The sequence below is a fragment of the Rhamphochromis longiceps genome, linkage group LG17 (genome assembly GCF_057381845.1).
Source record: "Rhamphochromis longiceps isolate RC_006_pf linkage group LG17, R_longiceps_female_GT1.1, whole genome shotgun sequence".
NCBI classification, from domain to species: domain Eukaryota; kingdom Metazoa; phylum Chordata; class Actinopteri; order Cichliformes; family Cichlidae; genus Rhamphochromis; species Rhamphochromis longiceps.
In genome coordinates this window covers 16,899,423-16,912,471 of record NC_140573.1, presented here as the reverse complement: position 1 = coordinate 16,912,471, position 13,049 = coordinate 16,899,423, and the positions used below count along the sequence as shown (strand labels likewise).

General features: G+C 38.5%; 1 protein-coding gene across 6 annotated transcripts in view; it reads left to right on the top strand.

Annotated features, from left to right (window-relative positions):
- pde4dip (phosphodiesterase 4D interacting protein) overlaps window positions 1–13,049 on the top strand; it is a 114,617-nt gene that overhangs the window by 29,880 nt on the left and 71,688 nt on the right. The window lies entirely within an intron of this gene.

Sequence of the window (13,049 nt, the reverse complement as noted above, 5' to 3'; positions counted from 1 at the left end):
CCACTATTTCTGTCAGGTTTGCTGGTGTGCCTCATTAGTGCACGAGGTGTCATTTGTTTGGAGTATGTGATTCTTGTGTTGGGGTATATTTGAACTGAAACTGAAAAACTGCAGACTGTGTATTCACTGCCTACGGTAAGGTCCAAAAAACAAAAACAACAATAAGTGTCAGCACATTTTTAAAACTGTGATATTAAAAGGTATCAAACGTATCCCTGCTGGTGATTCTTTGAACGTGACGAGGGTGCTTTTTGAATGATACAGCCACTGTTTTTTCTACATTTAGTTTCTATACATTTTAGAAATTGCCTGACAAAATGCCACTGCAATGAAATCATTATTTTATAATGTGAAGCATTCTCTGCTCACATTACTTACTGCAGCTGATGCCACCAACACTTCGTGTGTTCTAGCTCATTTTCATTTGATATATTTAACAGCAATGTCAAACGTTTCGGCCTTGCTGTCCACTTCCATGATCAGATGGTTAACACAAATACAGACTCACATATAAAAATAGAGAGATTAATGCATTTTAAAAGCTTGCATATGCAAAATATTTTTAGAGGTTGGAAATCAAACAGTCTGTATGAAACACCAATGAAATGGGGGGCATGGTGCTCCTCTAGGTCTGTTTCTACCCCACAGTAATGAATTCTGGGAACTCTGCCACTAGCATTATGGGTGTGATATAACTCTGTAGGTGCTTGCTGCAATTACCCCATTTATTGAAGGACAGAAGTATAGATGAAAAACAGGCTGAGCTTGCTGGTTGTAATAATGTTGAACGGTGGTGAGTTTGGCCTGAAGTGAAGCACGGTATGAAAGTTGAAACTACAGCCAGAGAAGATCGAATCCATATTTTTTCACAGGACAAACTGCCTGATTAATTTTTGTTTCTCTAAAAGGTTATTTCTGAATGTATAAACAGGCAGTAACAAATAAACAGTTAATATTTTAAAAGATTTGTTTCACACCTCATTTTATATTTTATGCTACTGATTTTTTTTTATCACAACTGTGTGACAGTGACATCAGGTTTTTGACCCAAAAGAGATGAGTGGGTGGAATCTTAAGTTTGTCAACTAATGATTGCAAAACTACTTCCATAACCTGTATGTGTGCAAAGAACACACACAGATACCTGCAATTAAATCCTAGATTTTTTACCAAAACGGAACCACCGTCTCCTTCTATGCTTTATCCTTCACAGTAAATCCTAATATTTATTAAATGATTCCATATGAGTACCACAGATAGGGTAGAGCAGTCTAGTTCAGTGAATCAAATTAGGGCCTGACAGACAACTGGCTGGCTATGGGAGAATCATGCTACTTCCAGTGTTGCTGCTTTCTTTGTTTGGCTCTGTTCAGGGACACCAGATTACCGATCAGGCCTAATTATTGTGTTAAAACTGTACCAGATTGTCTCCTTTTTAAAAATAAGAAAAAAATGCTGTTCTGTAGGAATGGTTAAAATGAATGGAAGGGCAGTGTAATGCAGAGCATTGTAGTGTAATGAGGTAATTGTGATTATTCATGTTTAATTGTTGTCTGATTACTAAGTTTATATTTTTCTACTTCTAAGCAAACTGAAGTACAAAGAGAAATCCAACATTTTCAGATAAATAATATGTGACTTAGTGGAAGTGGGTTGTCTCTTTATCACTGCTGTTTGCTCGATTTATGGTTCAGGATTTCGAAATATCAAAAAAGTCCTTGAGCAATACACTGCTAATGAGATTAGTCCTAATAGCATTTATGGCAGCTCAGAATACCATAATTATGTCTGAATAACAGGTACAGAGTAGAGAGCAGAAAAACCTCAATTATGTCTCAGATTTCAAGAAGAAGAACGTCACCGCTCCATGGTAACTGTCATATTGTGCATTTCATATACACTGTGTTTTCTCTGAAGCTACAGGAAGAGGCTGGGCTGGTTGGTTGGAGGCCACATTACAGTGTGTGGGTAGCTTTGAAGTTTCACTCTGACGGTCCCACGAAGGGATGAAAGGATGAGTCGGGTTATTTGTACACACATAGTACTGCATATAGAGCAGACTAGGAGTCAACTTACTACTGGTTTTGTTTGCAAAGATGAGAAAAGTGGGATGATACTACTAGTGCTTTCCATTGGAATTAGAGCCAATGTGTTGCAGACCTGCAAAAATCCTTCCAAGGAGCACAGAGTTGTTGTTTTTTTCCTTTCTTTTTTACATTTTTTACACAATCATCTAAATTTGAACCTGGCGAGCACTAATTGATGTTTACTTTTCTTTTTTATATTTTCATCTAAAATAATTCCAAAATTTAGTCAGTAACATTTCTGCTACTCTAAACGAACAATTGTGGTCACTAAAAAGGGGGCGAGAGGATTGCATAGTGGAAAAGTCGAAGACAAACACAGTAGTTTGAAAACAGATTTAGCAGATTAAATATGATAATATGATTATGGTAAAAAGTAACTGAAGATGGTAGAATTGCCTTTCAGGTTGCTTTATTTTTGATTTGATTTTGTTAATTTTAACACAGACATTTTGATTGGTCATTTTTATAGTGAGCCAGAAAACAGATTTTATACATATGTTTATTTCCTTAAACTGCTGCCATGTAAAGTACCAGACTAGTTTTATATATCGCATATATTATATAATGCCAGTACCTAAAGATTTCAGGTACTGCCATTAATAATGTATTGCTTAACTTTACTCAAACTAGAGTAAACAGTGAAAACTTTTGAAGTGCCTTGTTTTGCACACGTTTATAAAAAATGTCTTTACAAAGCAGTGGTTTGGAATCTGTCTTGGCCTTTCAAAACAACTGGAGTCGCCTACCCCTGCTATATAGACTACAGACTTTGGATTTTGCCATATTTGGGGCGTTATTCTCTTTCACTGGAACTGATAATGAAATCTGGCTTTGCAGAGATATTCCTATTTGTGTGCAAATCTTTAAAATTGTGAAAATTGTCCCACACTTTGTGAGGACTCTGCAATACTTTGGGATGCATTCATTCTGAATGTAGTTCTGATTGATAAATTGTGAAACAAACGTTTTGTCTGTTATTTCTATACCTTTTTTTTAACAGTGGGAATGTCTTTTACAAAAAATGTTGACGTTCCACTCTTCCACTAGTCTAGTATGGATGTGCAAACAATACAATACCACGCGGAGGTTTCATTGTACTGGATATTTTCAGATGTGGTAAATCTCAGAAACCTGGCACAAAACTGTAAAAGTCACAGTGTAAGACTAAGAAAACGATTTATCAGAATTTCGTCAGGCAGAAGTATTTACAGTTCAGGCTCTCAAACTATAAGAAATGGAAACAACGAATTTTCAATATGGCGCAGAGACAGTACAGTTGGGTTCTTGTCTGAAATATTTCCATATTCTGATGGATCACATTAAACTTTGTTGAACTTTCATTTCCTCCATAGTTTTACATTGAGTTTTTCTGACAGTGGTTATGTATGTTCGGCCTCTCATCTTAATAGAGCAGTCTGGATTATTGAATCCAGGTTTTGTGTTTGCGTGTGATTGTATGTGTGTGTGTGTGTACAGTTTGTCTTCTCTTCACATTTGCGTCAGCTTAAAGAATCAGTCCTCTCGCTGGCTGGTTGAAAGAAATGTGAACCTGCCAGAGCAGCATTTGTAACTGTCAAACATTCACACTCTGCAGTCCAGAGGTTTTTAAAGAGAAAAAAGAGAAATCACCCAATCAAAATGCCCCTTTCTCAAATGGCCTTTATTAGTCCACAGAAGAAATTGAAAGCACATGGCTGACTATAAATGTGAATTCAAACTGACCACGGTGACGCTGAGATTGATAGAAGACAGGGGGAAGATTGCATATAATTTTGGCCATTAAAACCTCAGGACAAATTAGGGTTGTTAATCTGTTATTTTGCCCTCAGTCTCAGTGTTCACTTCCAAAAAGCCACATATGCTATGAAAGGTCTGTCAGAGATGGATTACCATTACCAGAGTGGCAGTAATAGATCGCATTCAATATTGTACAGAGACAAAAAAAAAAAGACAGCCGATCCTGCAGTTGACCCGGGTCTGTGTGTGATTTAAATGGAACATTTCTGGTAATTGCCTTCATCTCTTGAGTCTTTTATCTTCACTTTGCTTCTTGTGCTTTTCTGCTTTTTGAGGTCACTGGCTGCACTGGCAAGGTTTCTGGCTTCACTGGCGAGGTCGTTACCTGTCTCAGTGTATATGGTTCAACCTTGCGTCTTGCGTCCTGCTACTATGTGTTGGTTAGTCTCAGGGGCATCTTTGCACACACGCCACCTTGGGTCCTGTCAGTCTTGGTAAACTGCTGCCTCTGTGGATCTGGTGCTTCAGGTCTCTCCTTGTGCTGCTATCATCAGAGCCTCTGTGCTCTGATCCACTCGATCTGTTGATGGTACATGCCATGCAGAGGCTTGGTCTTTCATTATAGTTCCTCTTCCTCATCCCCATCTATCTTCATTTGTCTGAGGCACTATTGGAACGGCTCATCTCAGGGGCCCATCTTCCTGAGGTATTTGCGGATGCTCCATGTTTCATCCTGTATTGTGGCTCTGACACTCACTCCTCCTCCCCCTCCTTCTTTCTGTTGCTCATAGAGCCTCAGGGTGCTGGACCAATGGTTAGTGACCTCCATGCTTTGTAAGGAGTTTTCATGTCTTGACGCGAGTGGCATCTGTCACCTCCTGTGGCCAGCTTATTATTCCAATTTTGTATCCAAAATCCAGTAGGACATATATATTGATGGGTTGGACCTAATTCCTATTGTTTAGCTTACATCTCAGCTTAATGACTCATGGTATAGGTGTGCTTTATACAGTACACACAATGAGTTGAGATCAATAGTATCTGGGAGTGATTGATTGATTGATTGATTGATTGATTGATTGAATGATTGTGCCATATGAGCACACAGCCAACACACATGCTGCTGAGTGACTGCTGCTCGACAAACACATTTCATTGCAATGTTGACCCTGTGCTAACTTGCATATGACAAATAAAAAACTGAAACTGAAACCTGTGGGGGCCAGAATTCTGACTGGGTTATAAGGAATAAAATACTGATTTCACATGACATGGAAATCAGTTTAGAAACTACACTTTACTTAAGACATTGAATCTTTAATTAATGCTCCGTCTCGCTCCATAAATAGAAAGTATGATAAAACATAAACTATTCAATTGTTTGGGGTGAGCGCTGTATAAACATCAGCTACAATTTAGCATTTTTAAAGTGGTAGTGGTGTTAGATTTTTTAAATTCATATTATTCCAATAAATGATCCATTAAATCTAAATGCTTTCAGAGATATTTAAGTTTTTTGCTTTCATTTGCAAGAATTAGGACATGACTTCTATTTAGACACAAGAGACACTGAGACATAAACTAGTTATTCTGTCAAAAAATTAAAAATCAAAGTAAAGTTTACAGAGCATTGTCCTTCATAACAGGAAATGGACATTCTGCAGTTTTTGTAAAAGTAAATAAATAAATGTCAGAGTGTTGTCTGTATTTTAGGAAATGCCATCCAAATCTGTATTAGTTCATTGATATTGAACTGTGATACAGAGCTCCAAAACTGATTTTCTCAAATCTCTCACTATTGTATTGACACTATTGTTGTTTGTCTGCACCCTCAAAGTTAAAAATATGAAATGATACAGCCTCCTAATCAGTTGATTGTTCTTGTGAACAGCTGTGTGTTTTGTTCTACATATTGCCAGCGCTCCTGGGCCAGCTCTGCTTGCCTGTTCCCTCTGTGATAAACTGCTAAGAAATTCTGCTGCTTGACTCTATGCATTTCAAGGATGGTAGGTACTGATCATATTTTTTGCAGGGTATTCGGTGATTGAGCTAATGAGTGTTAAGACATGCTGACAGCAGAGGAGTCAGTTTTCACGGCAGCAGTACTCAGACATGCAGCAGATCAATAAAGAGGAGCTCAGCTTTGAGTAAATCAGCAGATCTACTCAAACTTGAATTAGCTGCCTTACACTGACAAACAGAAATGTTCTCAGTCTGTTCTGTTTGAACAATGAGGTGGAAGAACACAATTTCTCTTTTGATTTGTTATTTGCTTTGAAATATTTGGTATATGCATTGGTGTTCACGCACAGAAGACCAGGACCTTGTATTGCCTGTGGGCCATAGGAAAGAGTAGCATGTTTAGTCAGTGGAAATCTGGACAGGCTTCAGTGAGATGCACTAGCGCCACCAGCTGGACAGAGAGACAAATCGACTTTGAAAAGTATGCTGGTAGTCCATGCACGCCTATAACTTGTTAATTGGTCCCAGGCTTGTGCAATTTGTGATCTTCTCCGCTGGGTCAAATAAGACATATTGAGTTGATCACAGCATTGGTCATGGATGATAATTGTTCAGTAAAAATGCACAGAAATCTGCTTCCAGCCCCTTCCACCAATAACATAACCACACTGACTCACCCTTGATAATCACAACTTTTTAATGTTTTATTTCTGACAGTTTGGTATTTTATGTCGTTCCTTGAAAGCATTAAAACATTTTACTTTGGAGTTCTAACATGTCAGCAAATCATTTTTAAACAACTCAGTTGATCACAACCCCAACTCTGTGTGTGTGTGTGTGTGTGTGTGTGTGTGTGTGTGTGTGTGTGTGTGTGTGTGTGTGTGTGTGTGCGTGTGCGCACGCTTGTATATATTAATGTGTGCATTTGATATACAGAAAGCTCTATTGTGTGTTTTTCTGTTATTTAGATGGGATTTGTGTGTTATATTTCATCATCTGTCCTCCCATGAGCCCAACCAATCATATGGAAACAGTTACAAACAAAATGGCACAAAAAAGAAAAAAACTTAGTGCAAGGCCAGATCTTGCAATTACTCTAATAGTATAGCCAGTCTTTCATTCTGGGGTCAGAGAGGCAGAGAAACCACAGTCTGAGTACCCTACACAAATCCTAAAAATCAGCACCTGAGGAAAATAGCTGGTTTACAAGACCATAATTCATGACAGCTTGTTCAGGAAATGGCAACAAACATGTAAACTGTTGTGGAGCTAAAAATAAATAAATAAATAAAAATCTAACACATTCAAAATTTTATTGACTATGATTTCATTATAACAACAAAGACTGCTAGAAATATTAACTGCAAGGACCTCACTGGTCCTGATCAGGGACAAGATCCCCCAGGACACCATTTATTGTCTCATTAGGAGCATGCGCTGACGTTGTCAGGCATGCATACAAGCACGTGGGGGCCATACAGACTACAGTGTACCATTTTGAGTTGCTGCAATTAAATTTCTCCAAACTGAACTAGCCTGCCACATCATTTTTGTACTTTGATTTTTGGGTGTCTTTGAATTCAGCTCTCTGTAGGTTGATCATTTTTATTTCCAACAAATGATATGGTATCCTTTTGCTCTTAACATATTATCCAGTCATTTATAGAAATCCAGCATTCAAATTTGAAGTGTTTTCAAAATGTTCCTTTAATTTTTTTTGAGCAGTGTATGAATATTACATATTTAAATGTAAAAAATAAATATTTTATGTTTTTAAAAACTGCCATCTGGTAAACAACATCCATTGATCAATTATGTTATTTGTTGATCGACAGGCTGAAGAAGGCGGTCTAGGTGTCAGGTGCAGTGTGTATTGGGTAGCAGTTGAGGGCAGACGTCGTGACAGTCTGATTGCTGGCTATTTAAACTAGCTCTTTGGACATGAAACATCTCCTGTCTGGTGGGGTAGGAGCCTGAGCTAGTGCCTAGGGTTAAGAGATACCAGCTAGATATTCTTATGCTCATGTTGATGCATGGCTCAGGCTCTGAAACCAGTCTCCTGGAGAAGGGCTGGACTCTCTTCAAATATTAGGTTCCCCTTTGTTTGTCTTGAAAGAGTAGTTGTAAAACAGCTAACTGATCATCTGCAGAGGAATGAGTCATTTGAAGAGTTTCAGTCAGGTTTAAAAGCTCATCACAGCACAGAAACAACTTTTGTGCAGGATATAAATGATCTTCTGATGGCCTCTGACAGTGGACTCATCTCTGTGCTTTTCCTGCTTGACCTCAGTGCAGCGTTCAATACTGTTGACCATAACAACTGTATTACAGCGATTAGACCATGCCCCAGGTATTAAATGTACTGCGCTGCAATGGTTTGAATCGTATCTGTCTAATAGACTCCAGTTTGTTCATGTAGACACTAAGGTTAATTATGGAGCTCCACAGCATTATGTAAGACCAATTCTGTTTACATTATATATGCTTCCCTTAGGCAGAATCATCAGAAGGCATACATTTCACTGCTATGCAGATGATACCTGATTTTATCTACCAATTAAACACACACCAATTAGTTAAACTGCAGGAATGCCTTAAAGACCTCCATTTTTTTATTTTTTGAAAATGCTGCAACAAGATTACTGACAAGGACTAGAAAGAGAGAGCATATTTCTCCTCTTTTTCCTTTTTGATAAAGTATATAGTTAGGGTTGGATCAAGTGACCCAGAGTCCTTTCTTAGTTACGCTGCGATAGATCTAGGTTGCTGGGGGATTACCATGTTACTTCTTCAGTCACCTTTTTTTTTTACTCATTATGTGTTTATACACCTTTTGGCATTTAATTATTAGTTATTATTAATCTCTGGCTCTCTTCCACAGCATGTCTTTGTCTTGTCTTCCTCCCCTCACCTCCAACTGGTTGCAGCAGATGGCTGCCGCTCCCACTGTCGCCAATGTGCTTGCTCATAGGGGGTCATGTGATTGTTGGGGTTTTCTCTGTATCATTGTGGGGTCTTTACCTTACAATATAAAGTCCTTTGAGGCAACTGTTGTTGTGATTTGGAGCTATATAAATAAAACTGAACTGATCTGAATTGATTTGAAATTTTGTGAGAGTCAGTGGACAGGGGTGGATATACTTGGTTGATTCTCTGCATGTTGGGGTTTTCCTTTGTAGACTTGAGGGTTGCTTTTCTTGGCCTTCCCTGTACCACTGTTTCTCCATAATAAGTGTCATGCTCAAGCATAATGGTGTTCATAAGTGCATGTTATCCAGACACCTTAGGTCACAGATCAATGATCAGTTTTGGCGACTCAGGAATGGAAAGTGATACTCACACAGTGTACAGTGGGGATGGGCTGCTCCTGACCTCAGTGGAAGATACAGTCAGGCAATGGAAAGAATATTTCAAGGATCTCCTCAGCCCCACTTTGGTGACAGAGGCAGAGTTTGGGAAAGAGGGAACTACTCACCCATGAGTGGGAGAAATCAATGAGGTAGTTAAACAACAGAAATTTCTGTGCTAGGGTACGAATGAAGAGAGTACATCCATTGGTCAAACCCCAGATTCAGGAGGAAGAATCTTTTTTTTTCTTGATCTTGGAATACTGGATATTCAAGGGTTTGTGGGATCTTTGTCATCTTGGGAGATGAAATTTGTTCATCGGGGTTGCTTTGGGAGTATAAGGTTTTTGGCCAATTTTTATGGGCTATTCGATCCCTACACAACCATCGTCCATATTGCCATTAATAAATCAGACATAGTTCCAGTGGGTGCTGGACTCTGCCAGAGCTTCCTTTTTCACTGATACTGATAATCTTTTTAGAGACAGAAGTTAAAGGAAACCTTTTGCCACTTCGCGCTTTAGTAGCCTCAGGATCTTGTCTTTGCTTTTCGTGGATGATTTGGTTTTGTTAGTTTCATCTGGTCGTAGCTTGCGCCAGAGCAGTTCATTGGGTGGGAATAAGAATTAGTCCTCCCAATCTGAAACCAAGGAAAAGGGTGGAGTGTCTACTTCAAGTCACGACTTTCTGCCCCAAGTAGAAAAGCTGACATGTCCTGGGATCTTGTTTATGAGTAAGTGGAGAATGGTGTGGGAGATGACAGAAGGATTGGTGCTGTCTCCACAGTTATGTAGATGCTGTATCAGTGTTATAGGTGAAAAGATAGCTGAACATGAAATTAAAGTTGTTAATTTACCAGCCAGTCAACATTTCTACCCTCATATATGGCCATGAGCTGTGTTCTTCAATACTCATCACTTTTGTTGCCCTGCACCATTAGTGCAGAGTGAGGAATTTAGTGATTTGGGATGGACTCACAGTAGAGCTGCTTCTACTGATGCTTCTGTATAACACATAGACAACATAACTAATAAATGCGATGCACATTAGGTAAACTTTAATTTCAGAAAGCTTTAGGAAAAAATTGCAGTGATAAAAAATTTGGATGCCAAAACACCCAAAAGGTGCAAAAGTGTCAGTGCGTCACTGCTCTCTACCGTAAACTCGGGCAATACAGACACGTTAGACAAACAGGCTTTTTTCCTTTAAACTGCCAAAGAGTTGGCAAATGTGACACTTTTCTTTCAAAAACACCTAGGAGTGGAAATTTAATTTCGATTTTTATGAAGTTGCTTTTATATCTTTTAAGTCTGCCTGCGTTTACTATTAGTATGTGTGTTTCCCATCAGCAGACTTCTTGTTGTAGCCTATTACTGATGGACTGACTGATGGTCTCCATTTGTTATTGTTTAATAGAGTCTCTCTGCAGGCTGGTAATAACCAGTAATCAAAGCTGTCTCGTCATCTCCTCTGCTCCACCCATCTTTCTCTTTTTTCCTCAGACACATTCTGCAGACTCTGACTTTGTCTGTTGTTCTTCTTCTTTCCCACTGTTAAATCTCTTTCTTTTCCTCAGTTGGGATAACTTATAAAAGGTTGTGAAAGAGGAACATGTGCCGAACAGACCTCAGTACAGACAACCTTCTTTTTCCTCCCTCCCCCCTCACATACCAGAGAAAACTTATCCAGCTGCCAGAGAAAAGGGAGGAAAAATGTATGTTTGAAAAGAAAAAAAAAATCCTCAGTTGGAACTGATCGAAGCACCCATGTGTCATCATTTATTTCCAATGTAAGGTTCCTGGAATCAGCACATTAGAATGGAGTGTTGAAACTGAGTTTTTCTTCTGTGCTTTGGGGACAGGTGCTTTTTGGTAAACCCTTTGACTTATCTATGATTGAGGGAGCCTTGAAATGGAATAATTACTAGCAGAGGGGGGGGAAGGAAGACCAGGAGCAGCTAAAGAAACTCCTGACTTTCATCAGTTGCTCGCTTTTCTATTTGAAATTTTCTACTTGTCTACATTAGTCCCACACTGCTTTATCTGTCTGTTTCTCTTTAACACTCTTCCATTTGCTCTTATATTGTCTGTCACTGACATTCTCAATAGTATTTATGTGCTTAAGTACTACTCAGCAGCTTCTCTTCATCATGCTCCTGACTATTTCAACATGTTTTAAAACCTGATTAGGTTTTGAAAAACCCTTTGTCCTTTACAGGATGAATACAATGATTGTTTCCTCCTAACAAGTGTGAATATCAAGAACCTTACACATCCCATCCCTCTGGGCCAAAGAGCTCCACTGTTGTGAAAAAACCCATTCAAAAAAACATCAGTGAACTATACTGTTGTTTCACTACCATAAACAAGCAGTAATTAATTTATTTGGTCATATGTATTTATATTGTCATGTGTCCTGGAGCCAGAAGTGACCAACAAGAATTTTTCATAACCTGCAGGGGTGCACAGGTATCTGCTAATGAATATTAATTAATAACAGACAAAACTTCAGTCAACAAAACTGAAGAACAGACTTCTTGAATAGTCTGTATGACACAGCAGGCCTAATTGTTTAACAGACAAGTGCTCCAAACAACACCAATAACAGAAATAACAGAAACAGACCCAAAAACTCCTGACAACAGTCAGCTAAAGTTGCAGTTCATTCCACATGAATTAGTTTTTACAAATTGAGAAGCTAAATTCTTTTAATTCTTCAAAGTTGGGAATTTTAACATGGGAGTCTTTTGGATTTGACTTTCTCTTTGAGCTAAACTCAAATGAACTGCCCTTTTTGTCCTTGGTTTTTAACTCTGGTGGTTGCAACTTGGCGGCCACAAATAATTGCTGGAGCACAAAATATGAATAAATTTGTCACTGAAAACAGTCATTAGTACATCTGCTCAGTTTTCATATTTAAATACGGAACATCTATTAAAATATGTTTGCTGTGTATACAGTGTACATGTTTTCAAAGCTACCCTTTTCTTTTTTCTTTTTCCTAGATTGGAATTCCAAGTAACAGTACCCTTTCCACCCTGTGAAAATATTTTCTCTTGCCGGTGAAACATTAGAATTAGACCATCAAATTCTCCATTTGAAAAAGAAGCTGTGACCCACAGTGGATGAATCTGAGTGCCATACAAATACCTCACAACTCCAAGACAGCCTCTGAAAAACACATTAACCTGCACATGAATCCTCTACTGAACATGTCTTTAAGTAGTTCATAACAATATTTTCCAGTACCACATATACTATACTTTATTAATGGATTTTTACATAAAACAATTGCATTCTTTATTGAACTTTGAAAAACAGTGAGCAGTGGTCTGCACTTGCAGAGGATCTTTGAATTTAAAGACCCACACCTTTTCCCAGTTTGTATTTTATATCTACGTTGGATGCTATTTGATTTGTCTTTTGGTAGTGCCTCGTTAAAACTATATGGTACTTCCAAGGTACCTCATTGCATAGAGAAAATGTAAATAGAAATGTATCAGCATTAGATAAATGTATAACTGCTGGTAAGCTAAACTAGCATTTTCTTGGGACTAAACATAAAATAACTGCTGACTATAAATACTAGGGGATATTCATGTGGAGGCTTTTTAGAGATAACATGTTTCTGAAGGGCAGAGTTGATTGGCAAGTTACTAACAAGCCCAGAAAGCTATGTGGCCTGTCTCAGATTAGTATAGCCAAGCCAAGCCAGCTAGTGTTGAGTAATGCTGTTAGTAAATACCAGGCCAGTTATTGCTAACGAGAGCCTAATTGGAACCAGATGAGCATTTATTGAATTTGTCAGAGAAAGGTAAAGAGGAGATAGCTAATGAAGTACAGCCGCAACATTGGATCATGCAGCCAGGCACTGGGGGAACATATAATTCACTGGCAGTGCCACGGTGTTTTCCCAT